Below are 24,980 nucleotides of genomic sequence, written 5' to 3'. Positions count from 1 at the left end.
AAAAATGAACATGCCATGTAAATCCAAGACTTTTGATAGTTACAGCATCAGGAACAGTGTGGACCAGAAAAACTAATCTTTCAGCACAGAGGGATAACAAGAAATTTGTCAGCTTTGGCAGAGCTCTGGATGAGAAAATTCTCCACAGAGAGTGTATTATTACTGACCTGCTCTGATGCAGATTTTCATTTCCTAACTGGCCTAAGAAATCCTGGACTGCAAACCTAACAAAAAGTGACTATTTGCACACCATGTTCATAACAGCACTACTCAAAATAGCCAAGAGGTAGAAGCAACCCAAATGCCCACCAACCCACGAATGGATAAACAAAATGTAGTATACACACACACGCACACACAGACACACACAAGACACACACTATCCAGTCTTAAAAAGGAAGGAAGTTCTGGTATAGGCTACAACACAGATGAACTTTGAAGGCACTATGCTAAGTGAAACAAACCAGTCACAAAAGGACAAATATCACATGATTCCACTTATATGAGTTATCTAGTGATGGTTGCCAGTGGTAGAGAGTATGGGGGAAATGGGAATTGTTTAGAGGTATAGAGTTTCAGTTTTGCAAGATGGAAAATTTTTGGAGATCTGTCTCACAACAGTGTGAATATACTTAACACTATTGAACTCTACGCTTAAAAATGGTTAAGATGGTGAATTCTATGTTACCTATCTTTTTTACTACAATTAAAAAATACAATTAAAAATTGACAGAGTTTGAGAGCAGCAGGGGTACCAGGGAAAACCTAATCTAATTATTTCCTGGATGAGTGTGCTCTCAACACAGACTGCTCGAGAATTGCATAAATAAATCTCAGATTAGCTGGAACTCATAATTGTACAAATCATAGGAAACAAGTAAGACATGATAAAGACTGAATAGAAACAACCAATAGGAGAATAGAACTGAACAGATTCAAAATTCAAAAAAATCAACAAAAAACTCAATAATAAAAAAATGTTAAAACTGAAGTACAGTTTATGAAACAGTTGTGTTTAAATGCCTGGTAAATTATAGGGGGAAAAAGATGATTTGAAAAATAAACCAATAAAAACTCCTGGAAATGAAATATATTGTCATATTGAAATTTAAATTTAAAGAACTAGAAGATTTATCTGAAGAGATTTTCAGAAAACAGCACAAAAACTCCGAGAAAGAGAAAATGAAAAGCCATAGATAATAAAATAAAGACTAATCAATTCAACGTTGATGAGATAAACGTTGAAAAATTTTCAGAATTGATGCAAACACTGAATATTCTGATTTGAGAAGCACAACACAATTCACAGCTTAATACATGAGAGTGTAATTTCAAAACACAAAAGACAATGGAAGATCTTAAAGGCAGCCACAGAAGACAAATGCCTAAAAGAAAAAAATATATTAATAGAATTCTTGCTAGTAACAGTGAAAGCCAGGAAACAGTAGAATTCTATCTTTTCTTTGCTGAAAGAAGTTATCAAACCATAATTATATTCCAAGCTAAATTATCATTTAAAATAGCAAAATAAAGACATTTTCAGATCAATAAAAATTGAGTTAGTTCATCACCAATAAATTGCTTACAGAAGGTACTCTAAGTTACTCTTAGAAAGAAATTGAAGTCAAAAAGTCTAAAATGCAAGAAGAAATGACAAAGATAATAGCAATTTGTCAGTAAACCTACTTCCTCTACAAACCTCAGCCTTCCTCTTTACCTCACTCTAAATATCATTTATATTTGATTTCTAGTGTGATCCCACTTTGATCAGAAAATATAGACATATCATTTAATTTATGAAATTTGTTGGGATGTGGTTTAGATAACTCAGAATATTGTCAGCTTTGTTTAATGTTCCATATGCAGTTTAAAAGACCATGTACTGGGATCCCTGGGTGGCGCAGTGGTTTGGCGCCTGCCTTTGGCCCAGGGCACGATCCTGGAGACCCGGGATCGAATCCCACATCGGGCTCCTGGTGCATGGAACCTGCTTCTCCCTCTGCCTGTGTCTCTGCCTCTCTCTCTCTCTCTGTGTGACTGTCATAAATAAATAAATAAAATATTATTAAAGAAATAAAAAATAAAAGATCATGTACTTTAAAAAGAAAAAAAGAAAAAGAAAAAAAGATCATGTATTCTTTACGTATTGAGTATAGGCTACCTATCTATAAATAAGATGAAACTCATTGTTTTGTTCAAATTTCTTTTTCCTTCATGATTTTTTATTTATTTATTTATTTATTTTTTTTTTTGTAGACTATCAGTTGCTGAGAGAGGTACATTAAAAACACCACCTCAGACTTTTGCTTCAGGGTAGATACCACAGGTCAATGGCAGATAAGTGTTCCTTCTGAAACTGTGATAAAATGCTGGCTACATTGCAAAAAATCATATAAGAGATCTTAGAAGTCAAGAAGAACTAGACAACCTAAAATTCTAGAGATGAACAGCTCCTTCCTTGGCAAGCTAGTAATCACTAGCTGTCTGCTTCCATGGAGGTACTTGACAGTTCCAAACGTGGGCTGAGAATCAGGCTTGGCACAAAACAGAGAGATTCTCCTGGAGAAGAGAGAAATCAGAAGAGTTTTTGAATACCAAGCAGGGATGGAATAGCAAATTAGAAACGAGAGAAATCCCAATCACAAGGCCAGTTAAACCCACAGGACTTTGCCGAGTTTTGAGGCATTGCAGGAGACAGAAGAACTGTGTGAGAAAAGCAAAGTGGAATCTACTCAATTTTTCAGTGCTGAGGAGACGAAAGTCCCTCTGAAGGAAGGAGGTCTGCAAGAAACATCTGATTGTATGTTCCAGGACATTTTGAATATATGTGAGGCTAGAGACTAAAGAGCTAAACTGAAAACCTTTGAAAAGAAGAGCTTTCATAAGGTAAAGGAGACAAATACTATTACGGTCTCACTCAAAAAGCCTGAGCGGGTAACCTCCATGGAGGTATTGGGTCAGTAAGGCCTTTTGAATTTTCCTAAAGTCTCAGAAGGCAGACACAAAACAAAATCAATAAGGTTGAAGTTTGTACTTTGAAAATGCTTCTAGCAAGACTAATTTAGAAGAAAAATAGAAAGCACAAGTTTACAATATTGGGAATGAAAAATGAAACATCAGTAATAATCTACAGACATTAAAAAAGAAAATAAGAGACTATTATGAATGATTTTATGACAATAAGCTTAACAGTCAAATTGAATAGAGTAATTGAAAAATAAGGGGAAATATAATTCTTAATAGTCCAATATCTGTTAAAGGAATTGAGTCTTTAATTAAAAACATAAAAGTAATAATACCAACAAGTTCTTTCAGTACATAGATACAGAGAATAGATGAAGATGGTACTTTTGAATTCTTTTTCTGAGTCCAGCATAATTCTGACACCATAACCTTGCAAAGAAATTTCAAGAAGAGAGATTATAAGCCAATATTACTTAAGAACACACAATTCCTTAACAAAATACTAGTATATAGTGATGAATCTTATGATATATAAAATGTGATACCTATATAACATAATTGAGTTTTTTCAGGAATACAAGACTAGTTCATATTTAATAACCAATCAGTACAATTTACCACACTAATAAAAAGAGCAAAAAATATGATTTCTTTCAGAGGACAAAGATATTTTTTGATAAAATTCAATACTTGTTTATGATTTTTGAAAATGACAAAGAATAAAAGAGAACTTCCTCAATCTGATAAAATTTGCTTATAAAAATTTGTTAGTATCACTTATGTGGCAAAATATTAAACATTTTCCCCTTGGGATTAAAAAGGAAAGAGATGCCCTCTATCACATCTTCTATTTAATATCATGCTAAAAATGTTAGTCAATATAGTCATGCAGTAAAAAGAAAAGGAAATAAAAGTATGAAGATTGGAATATATGACATAAAATGGTCTTTATTGGTAAATGATATAATTGTGCATGCAAAAAACCCCAAAAACAATTAGAAACTATTAGAATAATAAGTATATTTGCCAAATACAATGTCAATAAACAAAATAAATTGTATTTCTATTTGAGAACAGTAATTAAAAGTGAAACTAATATTTCACTATGTTGATGGAATTTAAATAAAAACTTGAAAACAATGAAATTAAAAAATATATTTCATAATAGTGTTAAAAAGCAGCAAACACTCAGAGATAATTCTAAGGAAACATGTATAAGAATCATTAAGCTATTCTGAGAGACTTTAAACAGAATATAAATAAATGGAGAGATATATCATGAATCAGAAAACTCAATATTGTTAAAATGTCAATTCCATCCAAGGAACCTAGACTGGCCAAAACAACCCTGAAAAAGAACAAAGTCAAACAAAGTACTTAAAGCTACCAGATATTAAAACTTACTATAAAGCTAATGTAATTGGTATTGACCGAAGATAGGCCATGACAAAAAATAAAGGATCCAGAAACAGAGCTATACATACAAGGTCATCTGATTTTTTTTATCAATTTAGCACTGTGAAAAGAAAAAGGATTTCTTTTCAATAAATGATGCTGAGTCAATTAGCTATCCAAGGAGGGAAAACACACACACACACACACACACACACACGCACACGCACACACACATGCACACACAATGAATTCTGACTCCTACCTCATCCTATTTATAAACATTTCTTTGAGCTAGATCATAGACTTAAATGTGAAAGGCAAAGCAATAGATCTTTTAGATAAAAATAACAGACTGTATTAATGAATAAAGTTTTAAAATATGTTAGTGGAGTCTTTGACACTTATTGTAAAAGGTAGAGGCTAATTCCCCTCTTTTTAGATGGACGCCAGACCTACTGACTCTTTCTAATGAGCAGAAGGTGCTGGAAGTGACACTGCATGACTTTCACAGCAAGATTTAAAAAAAAAAAATCAAAAGTAACTTCCTTCTAGTTCTCTCTTTCTCTCAGGATATACACCTCTGCATACCTGAGTCGCCATGTAAGGACTCCGGCCACCTTGAGGCGTTCATCTAGAGACACCATGTGGAGGGACCACAGAGAGATAGAAAGGGATGAGCCTCCCTAAAGAGCACCATTGCTCCAGCTCCCTTCTCTGTGAGATTCCTGTGGCTGCTGTAACAAATTGCCACACACTTGGTGCCTCAGAACACATCTTTGTTCTCTTACAGTTCTGGAGGCCAGAAGTCTGAAATCAGCCACAGGGACAAAATCAAGATTTTAGGGCTGTGCTTCCTTCAGAAGCTGTTGGGAAGAACACATTTTCATGCCTTTTCTAGCTTCTAGAACTGCGTTCTTTGGCATGCAGCACAGTGTCCAGCTTTAGTAGTCACATTGCTTTCTTCTATGCCAAGTCTCCTTCTGCCTCTGATTCTTAGACACTTGTATTTGCATTTAGAGCCTGCTAGGATAATCCAGGATAATCTCCCCTTTTTAAGAATCCTAGTCACAACTGCCAAGTCTCTTTTGGTTTAGAGGTAACACTCTCAGGTTACAGGGATTAGGACCTGTATAGCTTTGGGGGCCATTATTCAGCCTAACACAGCATTCCAGATGAGATGCGTGAGTGAAGAAGTCTTTGGAGAAAACCTTGCCCTGGCCACTTCCCATCTGCAGCCTCATAAGGGATCTGAACCTTATGGTTCTGCATAGCTGAACCACTAAATTCCTGACCCATTGACATCATGAGAAATAATAAATAGTTGCTGTTGCTTTATGCTACCAAAGTTTGGTGTCTCTTGAAATTTTTCTTGGTAGAATGAAGATAATATGGAAAGTGCAAATGAGCTTGGCACAAAGCTACAATTATTCCTTTTAAAATATTGTCCTTAGAGGATATTCCTTCTATTCTTTGTCCTTAGAGGATATTCTTTCTATTCTTTTGGTACAGATATACTCATTAGGAAATTATAATAAAAGTGCATGATGGCCCATGACTTTTTTAATTGTCTGACTTGGCAAAATACAATAGTAATAATCTTTGTCAGTTTCACATTTTTAAAAATTTCACTTTGAAATTTGGAAGTCAGAGAATTACTGGCTGTAGGATAATATCTAACTTCACTGATCTTCACACAAATCTCCTGGCCTGCCTCTGTATCTCCTTCTTGAGCTACTTCTGCATTCTATGCCTCAATATTTCTAAACTGCTGATTTTCTCACGTGCAATGTATGGTTTCACCACAGGATACCTCTGTGTGCCATTCCTCTGCCTGAAATTCTCTTCCCCTCCTCTTTTTTTTAATCAGACCATAGTAGCTCAACCTTGAAAATTCAGTTTGAAGGAAACATCCCCTTTTTTTACTCTGTGCTTAATCTGTATCTTAACATTTAAAGCTTTATTGAAATAATTTTTCTGGGCATATATCTCAGCTACTACACAGTAAGATCCTCAACACATTTTTAAAAAATTCTTATATTCCTAAAAATTCACAGAAGATATGGATAGAACAGGTGCTTGAGAAATGTTTGTCGAAGTATGGCTAAGTTTTGGGATACAAATAGAAATCTTAGATCTGGTAAATTTCTCCATCTGGTATAAATTGCAGTCTGACACTATAATCCCCTCTATTCTTATAGGTGGTGTTCTAGTCACTTTTTTTGCCTCTTCATTTTTTATTTATGTATTTTTTCCAGTTTTATAGAGGTATAATTGAATATAGCACTGTATAAATTTAAGGTGTAGAGCATAATGGTTTGACTTACATATGTTATGAAATGGTTACCACAATTAGCTAACGTCTATCATCTCTTATAGGTGAGGAAAAAAACCCATATTTTTCCTTGTGACATGAACTCTTACAATCTACTCTCTTAACAACTTTCAACTATACTGCACAGCAGTGTTAGCTGTAGCCATTGTGTACATCACATCTCTAGTACTGATTTATCTTAGAACTGGAAGTTTGTACCTTTTCATCACCTTCCTCCAATTCTCTTCCCATCTCCTACTTCCAGCTCTGAATTCCTTTCCGTTGAGTTTTAACCACTTCTTTTCTTTTCTTTCTTTTTTTTTTTTTTTTTTTTTTTGGTTGCTTTATATCTCTGAAAAGATATGCTCTAATGAGTTCAATTTCCTTCCCTTAACCTTTACCACAAGTCCCAGTTTTGCCTTCTGGGGATATAAAGTCTTCTACAGTATAGTGTCTTAGATACATAAAGCCAGTTAGCAAGTCTCCACGTAGTTCCCTGATCTGCAGGCTAAGTGTACTGCACTTGTCCATTTCTTGTTGACCTCCTTTCTCAGCCTGCCACAGCCAGGCCACTATCTGTATGGGTCAGCGTCGTAATAGGGCCACCACTAACAGAAAACATGACAAACGTGACTTAAGAAGATAGTTGCTTACTTTTTTCATGTGAAAAACTCAAGAGGATTGCAATCTTGGCAACGCCATCGGAGACCCAGGCACCTCTGGTCATCCTTAGCTTACAGGTTTTATCCCTTCTGAAGCTGTCACATAATGACCATATGGCTACACCACCTTCAGGACACCATCTCTATTCTAACCCAGAAGAGGAAAGGTAAAAAGCAGAAGGAATGTGTTTGTGAAATATGTGCTCTTCACAGGGTGTTCTCAGGAGGGTCATAGTTTCACAGAGGTCTGATGGATCATGACTCTATCACATAATTACAAGGGATGCTGGGAAACATAATAATTTTTCCAGGCACATTATCTCTGAGAAAATTGTACAGGAGAAAGGGAAAATAAATATTGATATTGATAGGCAACTAGTAGTGTATATTGTGTGTCAGTTAATAGAACTCCGCTAATGACTTTTTTTTTTTTTTTTTTGCTAATGACCTTCTTAAAAGAAAGTTTCTCTAGGCCAGACAATACATTCTAGAATGTTGGACCCATCAGACTAATAAGTGCCCATAGCCTTGCTCTATCTGTATGGATACACTTATGAAGGTGGCTGAAGATTGGCCCTATTTTTTTAAGGTGCCACATTACTATTATATATTTATAGCATTTTTATAATGAACTAAAAATGCAGTAATTTCTCTCATTGTGCTCTTCAGCCAGGTCTTCATTAAAATTTTGTACTTGCTCTTCAGAAATCCAGTGAAATCCATTGTACTCCAGTAGATTTCATTATGTATATCCTGGTCTGTGATTTCAACATGCTGAAATCTTTTTGAAACTTGATTGTGTTGTCTATTGCATCCACTATGTCTCCAAAATGTGTGTTGTATGCAAATTTAATAGTATTTTTTTATAATTTTGTGAGGAAGACATGCATGCAAACCTATAAGTAGGCTGCAATATTAGTAACAAGATGTATAGGTATAAGAGAGAGGAACTTGGAAGAACATGCATCTGCCTCAGCTTGCTAGATTCTGGAAGGTTAAGAAAGCACAGATGATACTAATTTTGAATATTAAAGATGAGATGAACTTTTGCCTAAGAAACCACATCTAAATAAATATTCCTAAAAGAAGGGATACAATAAGAAAGGGCCCAAGGGTGTGGCAGCATGGGATCACAAATGTCCTGATCTGGCATGTCAGAAGCATGAAAAGGGAAGTAGAAAATGAGGCAAGAAAGTAACAAGTTTATCCAGGAAGTTTGAACTTTACTGTTTTTTTTTTTTAAGATTTTATTTATTTATTCATGAGAGACACACAGAGAGAGGCAGAGACACAGGCAGAGGGAGAAGCAAGCTCCCCGTGGGGAACCTGATGTGGGACTCGATCCCAGGACCCCAGGATCATGGCCTGAGCCAAAGGCAGATGCTCAACCACTGAGCCACCCAGCTGCCCCTGAATTTTACTTTTGATTGATGGTCTTCAGAGATAGGCTTTCTGAACTAGATATACATTCTGGAAAGATTTTTCCCTACCTGCCTTTTAAATTTACAATGGCATTTTTGTTCCCTACAATGGCTGAGTAGACAATATAGGAGACTAGATCATTTGAGCCCTTTCTTCATCTGTACCATGTGATCTGATTTCCCTTCAGATGTGATGACCATATGTCTCATTTTCTACGACTTTGAATTTCAAATCATCTATCTTGTGGCTGCTCAAAGTATTCCCAGGCTTGTCAGTCCATGTGTTCTGATTTTTGTTCCAGAAAATGTAGCCAGTGGTCCTCTGATCCCATATTTCCCCTCTTGTGGGACATGCTCTGATGGGTCTTCAGCTACTTCAACATGTCTTTCTGGTCTATCACGGGAGATATCAGATCTGCAATGTGAATTAGAGAGCCAAAGAACACCATGCTTGCCATTCTATTTAATGACAATGAGAAATTCTAGTAATGAAAGGGGTAAGCAATAGCATAGTCTGTAGGCTTGTATTTTTGCCTGTGTACAAGAAGCTCACAACCTTAATTTTCACAGCAACATAAATATTATGACTATAATTAACCATGAATATTTGATGAAGTTGGAGAGCATTATCTACACTTGCTTAATATCACTGGATGTCATTCTAAATTTTGGATGCTTTTTAAGTATGGAAATGTTCTCTGTGTGCTGCCAAATTTCTAAACAAATGCCTGCTGGAAAATTACACCTTAGCCAGAACAATAACCCAAGTAAATAGGTAATAATGGATATATATCTTGCACATTAGCTCGACACACAGCATTAAAATGTCCCAGGACATTGAAGACTGAGTTTTTATAAAGACAATCAAAATAGACATAATAACCATGCTTCATCTGAGGAATTGATGCACTGCAAAAAGTATTTTTGTCATGTGATAAAGAAAGTGATGCCTTGTTAAAATGCCAGGGATTTTTAAGTTGAGAGGGGTGGGGGTATCTCTGGCAGACACAAATTTGCAGGTGGCATCTGGATGCTTAAAATAATCTGGGAGTCCAAACCGTGGTAGTCCACTGTGTGTCTAGGGCATTTAAAGCCCAAATGTTTTTGTCGAGAAACAAGATTGGTGCTTACTGGGTATTTTTTCCTAACTTTTTTATGCACAGTTTTGAAATTTTACAGTAAAGCTATGTGAGTTGCAATAAAAGACGGTTTCTGACAAATGTATTTTAGATATAAGGGCAAGGTACAGCCAGGGTTCACTATACCAGGTTTTCTTGGTTCTCAGAGGCAGTTTGCTTTATGGTGTAAGTTATTAAGACTCCTAAGTCTGTTGCATAGGGCTTGGTGCCTCTAAGGTTATTGGCACTAAAGATTGGTAGGCACTGGTAGATGAGGTACATTAAAGATGGCTGCAGATTATTTACTATTATTTGCCATCTTCCATTATTATTTATTATCTCCCATTGATAGGTGGAGTCTAATTCTTCTATGTCAGAATCTAAACTAACTTGCTTGATCAATGAGTATGGAAGAAATTATGTTATACTGGTTCTGAGTCTAGCATCTGAGAAGACCGATAGCTTCTAACTTGCTTGCCTTCTTAGAGCTTTGCACTACTATGAAGGAATACTGATGATGCAGAAGCCAACTTTGTTTTCTTTTTTTTAAAATTTATTTGAGAGAGAGAAAGAGAGAGCACACACGTGTGTGTGTGTGTGTGTGTGTGTGTGTGAGAGAGAGAGAGAGAGAGAGAGTGCATGAGCAGTGTGGAGGGGTAAAGGGAGAAGCAGACTCCCCGCCAAGCTGGGACCCTGATGTAGGACTTCATCCCACAGCCCAGGGATCATGACCCGAGCTGAAGACAGATGCTTAACTAACTGAGCCACTCAGGCACCCCAGAAGCCAACTTTCTGTGAAGGAGTGCTTAGCCACATGGAGAAGCACATGTAGGTGCTCTTGTGGACAGGTAAACTTACAGTAATAGCCAGAATCAACTGCCAGACTTGTGAATGTTCCTTCTTCCAGATTATTCTGGAACAATCCAGCCCAGTCAAGCCTGCAGATGATTCAGCCCCAGCTACCATCCGAAGAGGGAACATGAAGAACACCAAGCATGAAGGACACTGCGTAGCTGAGCCTCAACTTCCTATAGAACAATGAGAGGAAATAATAATTGTTCACACTGTTAATAACTGTTTACATGAACTCACTCTTGACACTATTAAGTTTTAGGATAACGTGTAATGCAGCTATAGATGAGTAGATCAGGGAGGGCAATGGAAATGTGGGAATCATGAATCAGAAAGCTTTGTGCCTCCTCTTGTCCTGCCTCCTACCCATCTTCCTTTAGCCACAAGTGAGTTACCTCCTTTAGCCCTCCTTTAGGGGGGCTAGCTGAGAAGCATCCTCAGATAAACACATTAGACAAAGGAGTACAGGGCCACTGATACCCACTGCCAGCTTCCGTGTGTACTACCTTGTAGTCTGTTTAAGATCATGGGCTCAAACTGACTTTGTCCAAAACCCCACCCAAACCCCTACCAATTATGGGGCCCCAACCAATTTATATTGTCTTTGTGTGCCTCAGTTGTCTCACCCAAACCATGAAGGAAATTATATATGTAAAGTTCTTTAGACTAATAGTGCTGGCACCTAGGAAGAGCTCAGTAAATATTAGTTACTGCTATTGTTCCTATGATGTTGCTGGTGGTGATGATTATGCTGAAGATAATTTGACACTTGTAATTTGCCTTTCTTATGTCAATTTCTGGAGGTTTTTTCCTTATGTTAGATTCTGTCTTTTGTGAATCAAGTAACAAATGCTTCATTTTATTCTGTGGCCTTCCATATGGTTTTATCAGTGGTTATATAAGAGTTTTATAAGAAATTTTAAATATGGTTGTTTAATATTTTATGTAGCTTGCCCTCGTTATTTGCTAGAAGTGATTAAACATCAGGAAAATAAAAATGATGATACAGTCAAAATTTTAACTGACCTCCACTTAATTAATTAATGGAGTTAATCATCATTCTCCATGCTGTCTGGGGATTGAACTGACTCATGCTTCCCATACATTGACAGCTCAGGGCTGGGGCTGCCTCTGGTACACTGTCTGTAGCTCTTCCATGAATTGTTTGCTGTGTAGCCTTATTTATGGAAATCCCCAAATTTCTCCAATGTAATAGTCAGAGGAATAGTAGAAGGAATGAGTGGACTCAGAACGTGTCGCTTGGACCAAGCAAGAATTTTTGGCCAATCATCTCTCTCAGCTTTGAGGGTAGATCCTGATGAAGCTAGCGCTAAGTTGTCCTAAGTCAGTAACTGAAGAAGGCTTCTCAGTGGTGTGTATGTGTTTTCCCTTGTGTGCACCGGTGCATGTGCACACGCACCCCTGAAAGGGGAAGAGAGGAAGAGGGTGAGCAACAGCTGTGACCGGGTGGTGTGTCCCCAGGCTCTGCCTCTTGTCTTTCTGCTCTCTGCCCTCCTGCCGTGTTCATTTTGTGCTGGGAGCCCAGAAGCAGAGTAGTAGCCTGGGGTTCAGCAGTCAAGGTGGAGACAATCAGAGCCTTCATCATAGCTTGAGGAAAGGGGTAGAAAGAGAGCAAAACAGAAGGACAAACGTTTTCCTGTGTTTCCCTGCATTTTGGAGAAACAATGACTACTGACTAGTCAAAGTCTCCTAACAGCACACTTATCATAATACAACACAAATCACTGGCTCCATTTTTTTTTTCTTTCAGCCTCTATCAGCAAAACTATTTGGGTTGAGGTGCACAGGAGAAACACTCCAACGGTTTGCTTGCTCTGAGCCCTCTCAGGACTCCCTGGCTGCTCGAATGTATTCCTGAGGTTTCCTGGGAGGCCAATGATTTGCACAACACGTCCTTCCCCAGGTCCCAAAGCCAAACATTGACATATTCCAGCTATCATTTCACAATGCCTTACTCCAGGAAGCTTGCTTTGTGCACTGAACTCGAAGAATCAGTCTGAGTGCCCTCAGATAAACTTATACCACCCATCTCTCTCAGTTTAAGACGTGTGCTGTGGAATGGAAGTGTTTTGTTAATGCTTAGCATGACACAAAAGCTGTTTCTGCATTTTGCCATCATACATTTCTCCCATCCTTAGCTCAGCATCTCTGTGCTATGGGGAGAGGTGCCACACAATGCACAGATGGAGTGGGAATGGGGGAAGCTTTCTCTGGGGCTCAAAACTCATTCTGCCATATGCTGTTCTCTCTCCTTTTGAATTCTGTCAAGCACACTGGCCACTGGCTGGCACAGAGTGACAAAGATGGAGAGGCTTTAATCAGTTGGAAGTCTTCAATTTATAGCTATTTCAGAACTTCTTTAAGTAAAAAGGACAAGCATCAATATAAATTATTTATTTGGAAAAAAATCCTGCTTCTCTCCACTGTAAATTAATTTTTCCGGGGATTCTGTGTGATCACAATAAAGTAAGCACTTTGAATTAGCCTGTTTATGTAATACAGAAATGATTTTAAAACCCTCACAGATTAAGATATAGTTTTATTACCTGTCAGTCTTCCTTTTCATGAATGTCCCAGTGAGCACTAACATTTTTTATGTGTCTCTGCACAACTTAAATTATAGGCCTGCTTATTTTTTATTTTAAACATAAATAAAATTTATTATCACCAGAGCAGTAGTGAATCCCAATTTTTCTTTTTTTTTTTTATATACCATCAGACCTGTATAGAATGAAAGAAATTTTGTTCTTATGTGTTCTTATAGTTTTTCAAAACCTTTAATCCCAGCTTTGGTCTTTTTGTTCCTTGTTTATGTTGTCCTATAATTTTTTTGGTTTGTGTTAAAATACAATAAAAATGGCCCAAATTATTTTAATTCAACATCCTGTCTTTCATTTGATACTTTCTTCCAGATGAATTACATTGATGAATTTTAAGAGATTGTCTTTTAAGTTTCAAATGGGATCCCCTCTTGTCAAGTTACTATTGTTAAAATGGCAAAAGATTTTTCCAGACAGGAGAGACAACTTAATCAAAGTAACCTATATCAGATATCTTCCTTCAGCTTTAAGATTATTAAGTGAGTTGACCCCTGCAATCATGGCAGTAGCAATTTTGGCCAAGAATAGAAACTAGTCCAACTGAATAAGTGGTTTCAACAGATGTCTTGTGGGAAGAGGGAGTTATTCTTCACAATGTCTACTTAAAGAGGTGAGGCATCCCTGATGATCTTACTTTATAGTGTTTAAAAAGAATTATCTGAAGCTTAGACATTAGCAAAAGAAGTTACTAGATGTTCTTTTTGGGTGTGGCTATTATACCTCTTAGGGACAGGGTCAATTTGTAGACTTCTGTCCAACAGAGTCAAGATAATTTCAGTTTTCCACTGAACCCAGCACTAATCTTATCCTGGCAATTCTAGCTTTTCCAGTGCTCTTTGCAATAATGTTGTATCTTGTTGTTTCCCTCTTTAAGAAGTTCAATAAAATACTCAACACAGGCTCATTCTATATCTGCATGATGATCACAATCTCACCTTTGTGAGACTTTAATTTTTTTTTAATTTATTTATGATAGGCACGCAGTGAGAGAGAGAGAGAGAGGCAGAGACACAGGCAGAGGGAGAGGCAGGCTCTATGCACCGGGAGCCAGATGTGGGATTCGATCCCGGGTCTCCAGGATCGCGCCCTGGGCCAAAGGCAGGCGCCAAACGGCTGTGCCACCCAGGGATCCCTTTGTGAGACTTTAATAACTATTTCATCCCATTATGGATTCCATATCCATCAGTTTATTTTGGCCTTTCCCAAATTTATTTATGTCTCTGTTTTATCTCTGCTTGTCTCCTCAAAGTTTTAAAAAAAAAACTCCCAAATTCTGTTTTTCTAATACTGTACTATGAAATCCATATTATATGCCATACCAGACCATAAGAGAAAAGCCCTAAGGAAGGAAAAATAAAATAAGATGGAAAGAGAGAGGGAGACAAACCATAAAAGGCTCTTAACTACAGGAAACAAACTAAGGGTTGCTGAAGGGAGAGGGGATGGGAGGATGAGGTAACTGGGTCTTGGGCATTAATGAGAGCACTTGATGTAGTGAGCACTGGCTATTATATGCAACTGATGAATCTAATGCAACCTCTGAAACTAATACTACACTATATGTTACTTAAATTAATTTTAATAAAAAGTAAAAAAAAAAAAAGAAAAAAAGAAAAGGAAAGGAAAGCCCTAAAGTTTTTATTTTGACAATGTTAGACACTACTTCTTTCCTCTAACTGCTTTCCTTTAGGCCTTTTCCAGCTTTGACATGTCTTTCTGGAAGTTGGCGAAGAGAATTTTTTTTCTGAGTATGTCCAAGAGCAAAATTATCAGAGAGAGAGAAAAAAGAATTGTCATGCCATACTAGGTACTTTGACATACTTATTTGGATCTAATCTTTATGGTACCCTAATGAATTTATATGTATTGTCATTATTTATAGATGAGGTAATTGAGACTCAAGCCTGTTCATCTGGTGATTCTTTTTTTTTCTTAAAGTTTGTTTATTTATTTGTTTGGTAATCTCTGTACCCAATGGGGGGCTAGAACTCACAACCCTGAGATCAAGAGTCTTTCACTCTTCTGATTGAGCCAGCCAGGAAACCCCTCCCCTCCAACCTTTGTTGTTGTTGTTGTTAAGTTTGTTTTTGGGAAATGGTAGATTCTTGATCCAATCCTAGTTTTGTCCAAAGCCCATGTATTTTCTGTTATTCAATATCACTTAAACCAATTTTACATTCTCATTGCAATTAACCTGTGGCGGATACAATAAGATGATGCACCCCCATGAGGAATGAACAACATGCTGAATATCATGACCTGGTGCCAAAATCACATAAGGTGCAGGATTACATTTTCAAAATGAATAGACTTTGAAAAGCTGCTATCTTCTCCGTTCCTTTTTCTTGTTCTCACCTTGACATGTTTGGATGTGTACCTAGCTTTCATGGTCATCAACATGAGCAAAAATATCATTGCAATTGAGAGGACCCATGAAGTAGTAAATAATTGGGCCTTGGTAGATGTGGGCAATTTGAAATCAGGTGGTCCCAACAAATAAGTTGGCTTATACATGGGATAGGTATTGAGAAGAAGGGCAATGGCCAGGTTTGTTAAACAGAGCAAGATATATGAAAATGTAACCAAAAGCAGAACCATCGGTAGCCGGTAGCCATTGTTCACACATGTTCCTTATTTGCCAACTTGATTGGGTATTTTGTGATATTTTAATTTCCTTTTTGTTTCTCTTTAATAAGAAACAATCTAGACCTGCTGAAAGAACCTCTGCAGACTTCAGTGGTGATCCATTCATTTGGTTACTTCAGCACCACTCATAACAAGAGATCACTCTACTCTGCCACTGTTCTACCCAAATAGAATTGTTAAATTTGAAGTAACGCATAGAAGAAGTAGTTGAATTAAATAATGTGAAGGATACACAATTTCATTTATTTATTTTTTTGGTTCTTTTTTTTTTTAAAAAAGATTTTATTTATTTATTCATGAAGCAGAGACATAGGCAGAGGGAGAAGCGGGGTCCATGCAAGGAGCCTGATGTGGGACTCTAACCCAAGACCCCAGGATCATGACCTGAACCAAAGGCAGATGCTCAATCGCTGAGCCAGCCAGGTGCCCCATGCAATTTCATTTAACATACTTAATTGTGTTTTTAAAATTCCAGATGAAATTCTAAAACTAAGTATCCTTTAGAACTCACATTTTTTGCCTCTCAGTTTTATTTTCTGGGTTAAAAATAAAAGAAGATTTCCATGCTAAGGACAATAAAGATAAGGTGCAAATTTCCTTCTTTCAGGGAATGTGAATGGGTGAAGAGATGTTTCTAATTTTCAGGACAAATGTGCTTCTTTTCCAAGACTCTTAGTCATTACAAACCTTGCAACTTTGCTTAGAGAAGATATTGAGGGCAAAATATTTCTATGAGATTCATGCTAGAGAAAAATGATGAATCATCTCAATTCTAATGTGGAAATGATTTTTCTGTAGCTTTACTTGTACTGTGAAGAGAGCTCTACACCTGCTGCACACTATATTTTATCTTGAGTTTAAGAGAATAGAAAAGATGCTGCTATTTATTCCTCAAAATAGTACTTGTGCATCCACATTCTCTTCCCTAACAGAATTTCAGCCCAGCCTGAAATGAAGGTCATACCAAGTACCAAAGATGTTTCAGTTTTAAGATGGATAATCACAGCAGCTATTCCAGTTATGAAAAAGTTTTGCATGAAGTCATTTACTTGTATCTTGTACTAGAGTAGAAACCTAATAGTTGCCATTGGGTATTCAGGAGATATTTTATTGCTATCTTAAGAGGAATAGTATTATAAGACTATTGCTATCTTAAAATTTTCAGCTAATTAATGAAAATGTAATGATGTTAAATTACTTAACACTGACAAAAAAATAAGAATCCTTGTAGAAGACACAGGGAATCATTTGATTTAGATCCTGACAACTGGGTAGAAATCTAACACCAATGACTGTAACACAGGCCATATGGAGCTACTGACCACAATTCCTTTGTTTTCATATAGACTTATTCACCTAGGTTACCAGAACAACCAAATCCTGGGCAAGCTTAATTTAATTAATATTTGAAGACATTCATTAAACCTCTACCCCATCCAGGAGATACTTCTCATTACATGAAGAACACTATTCAGCATCCTTGCTGTGGTCCAGCAGGACCAAGATATCTGATGCTGGCTAAATTTTATCTCTGACCTTCTTACTTGCTCTGTTGCACTCACATGGTTTCTATACTTAAATACACCACACTTTTTCCCACTTTGGAATTCATATCTCAATTCAGAATTCATACTTGCTGCTTCTTTGCCTGGAGCACTCTTCTCAGCCTTCATGTAGATGACACCTTATCTCTTAAGATTCAGCTTAGAACATTTCTCCCAAGAGTTCTTCCCTGGCCAATGGGACTGGACTCCGACCCCCATTCTTTCTTCCTTTTCTCTGTTTTATTTTCTTCTTATGATTTGCCACTATTTAAAATAGTCTAGTCTATTTAGTTACTTATTTGTGTATCATTTGTTTCCAAACCAGGGCAAAAGGTCTGGAAAGGAAGGACGTTACCTATCTTGTTCACTATAGCATCTAGGACTCTCATTCAGAGTGCATACTCCCAAAAAACATAGAAAGATTATTGAGAGTTTATAAGTTTAAAGGAAGAGAGACAGAAACATACACTTATTTTACAAAGTAGAAAGTTGAAAGTCATGCAAGAGAATTGAATTGTGAACGGGCATTCCTATGAGGAAATAAGTATTTCCAACTATGGAATCAGGTGTCTCTAACAGGAACAGCAAAACAAAACAAAACAAAACAAAAAACAAAACAAAAGTAACATTTTTTTGTTACTGTGCCATGAAATGGGTATATTTTTATATATAGATAGGAAGGAAGGATGGTCTTAAGTCTGTTTAGTAAGTTTCAGTATGAGATAAACTAAGATTCAAGGAAAGCAGTGAACAGCTCAGGGAAAAGAAGGTAAGTGAGTTTTACCTAAGTAAATGACTTTATATGGAATCAGTGGTGTCTTACATCCAGGCTCCAACATCCTGTATTTGGGTTACTGTTGTGGGCTGAATTGTGCTGTCCCCAAATTCATATGGTGAGGCCCTAAACCCCACTACCTCAGAATGTGACAGTATTTAGAGATACAGTCTTTAAAGAGGTGATTGAGTTAAAATGGGGTCATTAGAGTGGATCTTAGTCCAATATGTTTGCTGTCTTAGAAGAAGAGATTAAGCCACAGCAACACACTAGGCAGGCAGAGGCACAGAAGCAGAACATGTGAGGATCCAGAGGGAAGCAGGGAGAGGGGCCTCAGAAGAAACCAAACTTGCTAACACCTTGACCTGGGACTTCCAGCTTCCAGAACTGTGAAAAAATGAATGTCTGTTGGTTAAGCCACCCAGTGATACTTTATTATGGTGGCCTTAGCAAACTAATATAGTCATCTTGAGAATTTCAGCCTCTCTCTGTCTGTTTTCTTGTCTGAAATGTTGCTATACCATAGAGATAGTAAAAGAATCATGAAGTCATTAAAGGCCTTTTTAAACTAGAATAAATTTAGAGGGTGAAGATATGTTTAAAATAGTCACAGTGTCTGATGTTAGCTTCTCTTTATTCTCTCTCTTGATTTGAGCAGTAGCAAGAACTGTGGGGTTAGTCTGGCTAATACATTTGTAACACAGTTGACAATATCAAGGGCTTTACTTGGAAAGGAATATCATATCTGTATTAGAGAAAGGGCTGGGGGAAGTTGCCAGGATAAGAAGTCAGAAGGAGGGGATCCCTGGATGGCTCAGTGGTTTAGCGCCTGCCTTTGGCCCAGGGCGTGATCCTGGTGTCCTGGGATCGAGTCATGCATCAGGCTCCTGGCATGGAGCCTGCTTCTCCCTCTGCCTGTGTCTCTGCCCCCCCCCATATATTATATATATATAATATATTAATTAATTAATATTATATATTATATGTATATTATTATATATATTATATATATATATATAATTAAAAAAAAGAAGTCAGAAGGTAAAGCGAACTCTTTGGTCCATGCTGGTCTTTGATTCTGCTCTAAAGTCTACCCTGCGAGTAGCCACCCACTGCAGACACAGGCTTGCCCTAATGAAACTGTATTGCATGCCACTCTGTCCCTCTCTCTAATCTGTACAGTTCTTAAGGATTGGCTCTCCATTCCAACCTCCACCATCCATGCCTGGCACAAGGCTGGCACTCAGTCCACGGTCCAGTGAGGGTTACTGAAATCTGTGTCTTGCCTTCTCTGACCATGTGTGATTGCAAGGGGGAATATATTGTAGTGGAATGTTTGGAGTCAAACTCATGCCTGAGTTTGGGTCCAGGACTCAAGGTTTTCTACCTTTGTGACAATTTGTATTTGCAGATCCTGTTGGAGATCTGGTTTGCTCCCTTGGCCATTTGAGATAATGATACCCAACCACCTCATCATTTATTTTAGGCAAAATAGTACAGATAAAGCACTTAGGACAGCTCTAGTATTAGATGATGTTGAATGTTTAATTATTATTGTTTAGGGTATTATATCTGTCTATTGTCTTTGAACCAATGTGACCTACTCATGTGTCAGTTCTGGAAGGACAAGGTCCGAGTTGTTTTATTTTATCTGTATTATATACTATTTGAAACCAGCACTTTCATTGATTAGTTGATCTTTTTATCTAGCAAGATAGTAATGAGGACTACTGAGAGCTCATTTCTTTCTATAAAAATAAATCCATAGGTAACTAGGAGCTCAGAGCCTGTTGAGTAAGAAAGCTTTCCTTGATCAAAAACACTTACCAGATTTATAGTGGCAACCAATGTTTCTGCTTTCATTTATGGTTCTTTGATTCTTTATATATAATTTGAGTGAACTAAACCAGACAGCCAGATCACAGTGAATTTTGCCTAATTGCATGTAACCTTTTCACTTATACATTTTTGTCTGTTGAGGCAATCCAAAAGCTACCCCGAGGTACTTATTTGCTTATTCCTCTAATTAAGCCAAGCTGTCTATAGCCTAGAATTCTAGTCTCAAATGGTATTCTGTTTCTGCAGCAATGACCTCTGTCCAACCCCATAACATGTTCCGGCATTTGCATTGTGTGTGGAAGCCGCTGCATTGTGCACGCTCCAGGCTGTGTTTCTGGATAGTCACGTCATCTAGGAAGTCAGGCTCATTTATCATCCCTGCCATGCATTTGCAGGGCTGCATGAAGAGAAATATATCTGGAAGCAGGCAGTGATGAAGCCACAGAAGAGAGGAGTAAGAGGTGGAAAGGAGGCATGGGGGTGGGAATGTAGAAGTAGGAGCATCTGAATGCCAGAAGGATGGGCTCCTGAGTCACATTTCTGATTCTGATGAGAAGGCTTCGCAGTGACAAAATCTGGGCCTTCTGGATCCCCGTATGTCTTCTACCACATTTTGAAACACAGATTGTGGTGGTGAGGGCCCCCACTTTTTTCATACCTTCCCATAGCCACCCCTTGGGGTAATCCCCTCCTACACTGCCTGTGAGCTAGACCATGGTATGATAGCAAATATAACACGGAGGCTTGAAAAGTGTTTGCACATGGTGGCTTGCTTTCTTGCTGCTCTTGGAACCCCAGGCCTGTCATAAAAAAAAAAAAAAAAGCAAAACAAAAAAAAAAAACCCTAAATTAACTACTTCTGAATGAGAGACCACATGGAGAGAAGCCCTTCTCAATCCACCTGTCCCATCTAGGACCATTGTAAAGAAGCCAGACCCAGCCGTCCCCATAAAGCACTTCAGTGAGCCCAGTTAAGAAGGGTCAAGCCTGGCCCAGAAGTGCCCAGCCGAGCCCAGCCCAAAGTACTGACCTGCACTAAGTTTTGGGATGGTTTGCTACCCAGCAAAAGACAACTGATAAACACTCTCATGGTTGACTTGCTGGCCCATGTCAGGAATAATTCCAGTTCCGTGTTTCACGAGTGTTTTCAAGATCCCATCTGAAAGACTCTACTCTAAAATAAGAAAGCAGTTAAATAGGGCAGCCTAGTTTATGATCATCATTTGATAAGGGCATTTTCCAGAATAGTCTCTCCTTGTGACTTGCAAAGATATTTGTGAGGGGAAAAGTAGGTGAGGAAAAGATTCTCAAGATACTGGTGCTAAGAGGAGGGCATTACTTAAGCACAACAGCATTTTGAAACCAGAGAATCTTGAAATCCTGTAGCTTAGTGGATCACAAATGTGATATGGGGGGACGTTTCCACTGTTGCCAGAAAACCAACCCTGTCTCTCTTGTGTCTTGAATATAATGCTTAAAGGAACTCTGTGTCAAATTTCTGGATCCTTTCTCAAGCTCCCAGGAGGGTTCTTACGTTTGACTTGAGGGGGTGATGTAGATGAAAGCTAGGAAAATGTGATATTTGTTATTTTCACCTTAGGATTCATTCATTCAGTTCATTTGTCTGTTCAGCAAATATTTTGTGAGTGGTCTTTGCCAGGTCCTGTGCTACTTTGAAAAGCTTGCAGTAGCTGCACAGGGGAGCAGAGGAAATAGCTATGAATTCCTGTGATTTTTCCCAGGAAGCTGTCCACGGCTGCAATAACAGCTTCACAGCATGCTTCAATTCTCTTCCCAGCCACCCCAACTTCACAGTTATCTCAAGTAAGTTCAGCTTGCATGTTTTGGGATACTTCCTCCCCACTAGGGAGCAAGGGATTCTGCATATGGGACCTGGCCAGGCCTTATCCTCTGCATAATATGGGACCTGGCTGGGCCTTATCCTCTGCGTAATATGGGACCTGGCCGAGCCTTATCCTCTGCATAATATTCATTCATGAGAAAGAATAATGATAGTAAAAGCGAGCACTTAGAAATTGTTTACAGTGTCACCATGGCATGGCACTGTTCCAACGCTTTACATTAACGAACTGGTCACTGAGTTCCTTTGATCAATGAAACCATGTGAGGAAGGCCTTCACTTGTCTGCACTACAGGGTGGAGGCCCATCACATTACCACCTGTGGAGTTACCTTGGTGGAAGACGACTACTGATGAGAGTTTCCATGAGGCTGCTCCAAGTTTGTCTTCAAGATGTCTAAACAAATCCTGCCTGGAATGCTCTGACCCTGAGGTCTCATTCAAAGCAGCCGTATATATGTGGCTTTCAAAGCTTCATATGAGAACTACCAATGATGTTTCTCTTCCCCATAATATGACATTAAGGGCTTAGCTATACATATTTAGAAGCAAGATAACAGGGATCCCTGGGTGGCGCAGCGGTTTGGCGCCTGCCTTTGGCCCAGGGCGCGATCCTGGAGACCCGGGATCGAATCCCACGTCGGGCTCCTGGTGCATGGAGCCTGCTTCTCCCTCTGCCTGTGTCTCTGCCTCTCTCTCTCTCTCTCTGTGACTATCATAAATAAATAAAAATTAAAAAAAAAAAAGAAGCAAGATAACACTTGCCCTGTTATTAGCTGGAGAGAGGTGATTCGTTTTATTGATGTGCTTCATAATTTATATGTGTTAATTATCCTCATTTGTATGTATCAAAGAGTTCCTATAAAAGTAATAAGACAACTATGTAGATCCAGGAGACATGACCTCAAAAACATTCCTTTCCTTCTTATTTGAGGGCAAAGGCATAAGAGCTCCAGAAAAATGTCCTGCTTGTTCTGGTTAATTTTATGTGTCAGCTTGACTGGGCTACGAGGCACCAACATTTGGTCAAACATTTTGATGTGTTTGAGTATGTTTCTAGATGAGATTAATATTTCAATTCACAGACCGAGTAAAGAAGATTGCTCTCCCCAGGTGAGTGGGTCCATCCAATCAAAGTCTGAATAGAACAGAAGGGCTGCGTAAAAGGCTTCTCCTTCTATGTGACTGTTGAGTTTAGACATTGATCTTTTCCTGACTTTGGACTTACATGGAAACATGGATTCTTCTTGGGTCTTGAGTCTACTAGCCTTCAGAAGGCAACTATGCCATGAGCTCTCCCAGATCTCCAGCTTGTTGCCTAAGATCTTGGGACTTAGCCTCCATAATCATGCGGAGCCAACTACTTATAATAAATCTAATCACACACACACACACGCACACACACACACACACACACAAACACACACACACCTGCTGGTTCTGTTTCTCTGAGGAACCCTGCTTAATATACCTTCTTCCTCCCATTCCTCAAGGGAAGCTGACTTCTGAACATCCTCACATCCGACATTCTGCAGATGTTCTGTTGCTCATACTTTTTTTCTGCCCACTCCCTTGGATAACACATGTGGAACCTTCCCTTATAGTCCAACCAGCTTTATTCTGCATAAGGGCACTCATAGCTATATGCTCAGTCTGCTTCTCTGTTTCTCCTGAGATCACAGCCTGGCTAGAGCCCAAAGTCTTGCAGAGCCCAAGAGGGTAGGTTTTATAGCCTCAGCAGTGACTTGAAGGCTATGACAAAATTGGAACTAGAACTCCAGGATGGGCACAGAGCCCAGAGTGTGTGATTCTGGTACATGTGCAGCAATGTGTCTGTGCCCTGGGAAAGGGAAACCAAAGGGACTTGTGAACCACTTGATAATTTCTTTAGTAATTTCTTCACCTTTTCTTTACAATTATAACAAAGGCATAAGGCATCAGGGGCCTACGTATGCATAGATAGAAGTTAGATGACACACTTGTTATTAACTGAGGAGGGGGATTCATCTTATTAATATGCTTCGCAGTATGTATGTGTTAGCTGTCCTCATTTGTGTATATTTGTATGCATCAGATTCTAAATAGGTATAATTAATATTAATGAAGCTTTAATGTCACATATGAGCTAGAAGTCAGACAGTGCCACTGGATTGACTGAACTTAAGTTCATGTAACCATGGATATAAACACTGGAATATACTGCATTCTGAAAGGTATATACTTAACAATTTATATTTTTATTATAGGTTTCCAAGCTAATTTTTTCACCTGGAATAAGGATTACCAACCAAACCCAATATATATTCCTTTTCATGGAATGTCAAGCACCACAGGGATGCGTTGGCAATACTTATTCTCTATCATCATCATCATCAACATCATCATCATCCATGATCAACATCATATTCAATCTGAGTGGTATAAACACAGAAATCGTACTTCCTGGGTTTACATCCTGGCTCTGCCTCTTAAGGTTGACTGACAGTAAACAATGATTATACCTCATCTGAGTTTTCATATATACAAAATGTGGGCATAAGTAATACCTCTGTCATAGGATGGTTGTGACAGGTAAACAGACACAGGATTTAAATGGATTAGCAGACTCTCTTGCATGTGATAAACATTTAATAAATATTAGCTACTCTTTTCATCATTACTGAGTTTATATTTGCATAATGCTTCACAGTTTAATCCATTCACATTTAATGGTGTATTTAATTTCCATTTGTTCCATCTGTTCTTTGCTCTTTGGTTTCCTCTTTTCTGTCTTCTTTTAGGTATTTTTTAGTATTTTATTTTATCTCTTCTATTGAACTTCTAGATACAACTGTGTGCATTTGTTTGTTATTGCTTCTTCTAGAGACTACACTGTATAACATTAGCTTTTCACAGTCTATCTTCCAATACTCTATTTCACAAACAATGTAGAATCTCACAATAGTTTGATACCATTTTCTCTCTCCTGTCCT

General features: G+C 38.1%; 2 long non-coding RNA genes across 3 annotated transcripts in view; one reads left to right on the top strand and one right to left on the bottom strand.

The window, feature by feature from the left end:
• Positions 1-24,980, top strand: part of LOC106557737 — a 140,582-nt gene that overhangs the window by 97,316 nt on the left and 18,286 nt on the right. The gene's annotated exons all lie outside the window — the stretch shown is intronic.
• The window catches only part of LOC111092361, an 80,333-nt gene continuing 66,123 nt past the window's right edge, over positions 10,771-24,980 (bottom strand). The window contains exon 3 of the long non-coding RNA XR_005378347.1: positions 10,771-10,899. This is a non-coding gene — a long non-coding RNA (uncharacterized LOC111092361). The remainder of the gene's footprint in view (positions 10,900-24,980) is intronic.

Source organism: Canis lupus, chromosome 25 (genome assembly GCF_011100685.1).
Source record: "Canis lupus familiaris isolate Mischka breed German Shepherd chromosome 25, alternate assembly UU_Cfam_GSD_1.0, whole genome shotgun sequence".
Lineage (NCBI taxonomy): Eukaryota > Metazoa > Chordata > Mammalia > Carnivora > Canidae > Canis > Canis lupus.
The sequence above is the reverse complement of the archived record's forward strand: the minus strand, read 5'-3'. Positions and strand labels throughout refer to the sequence as shown.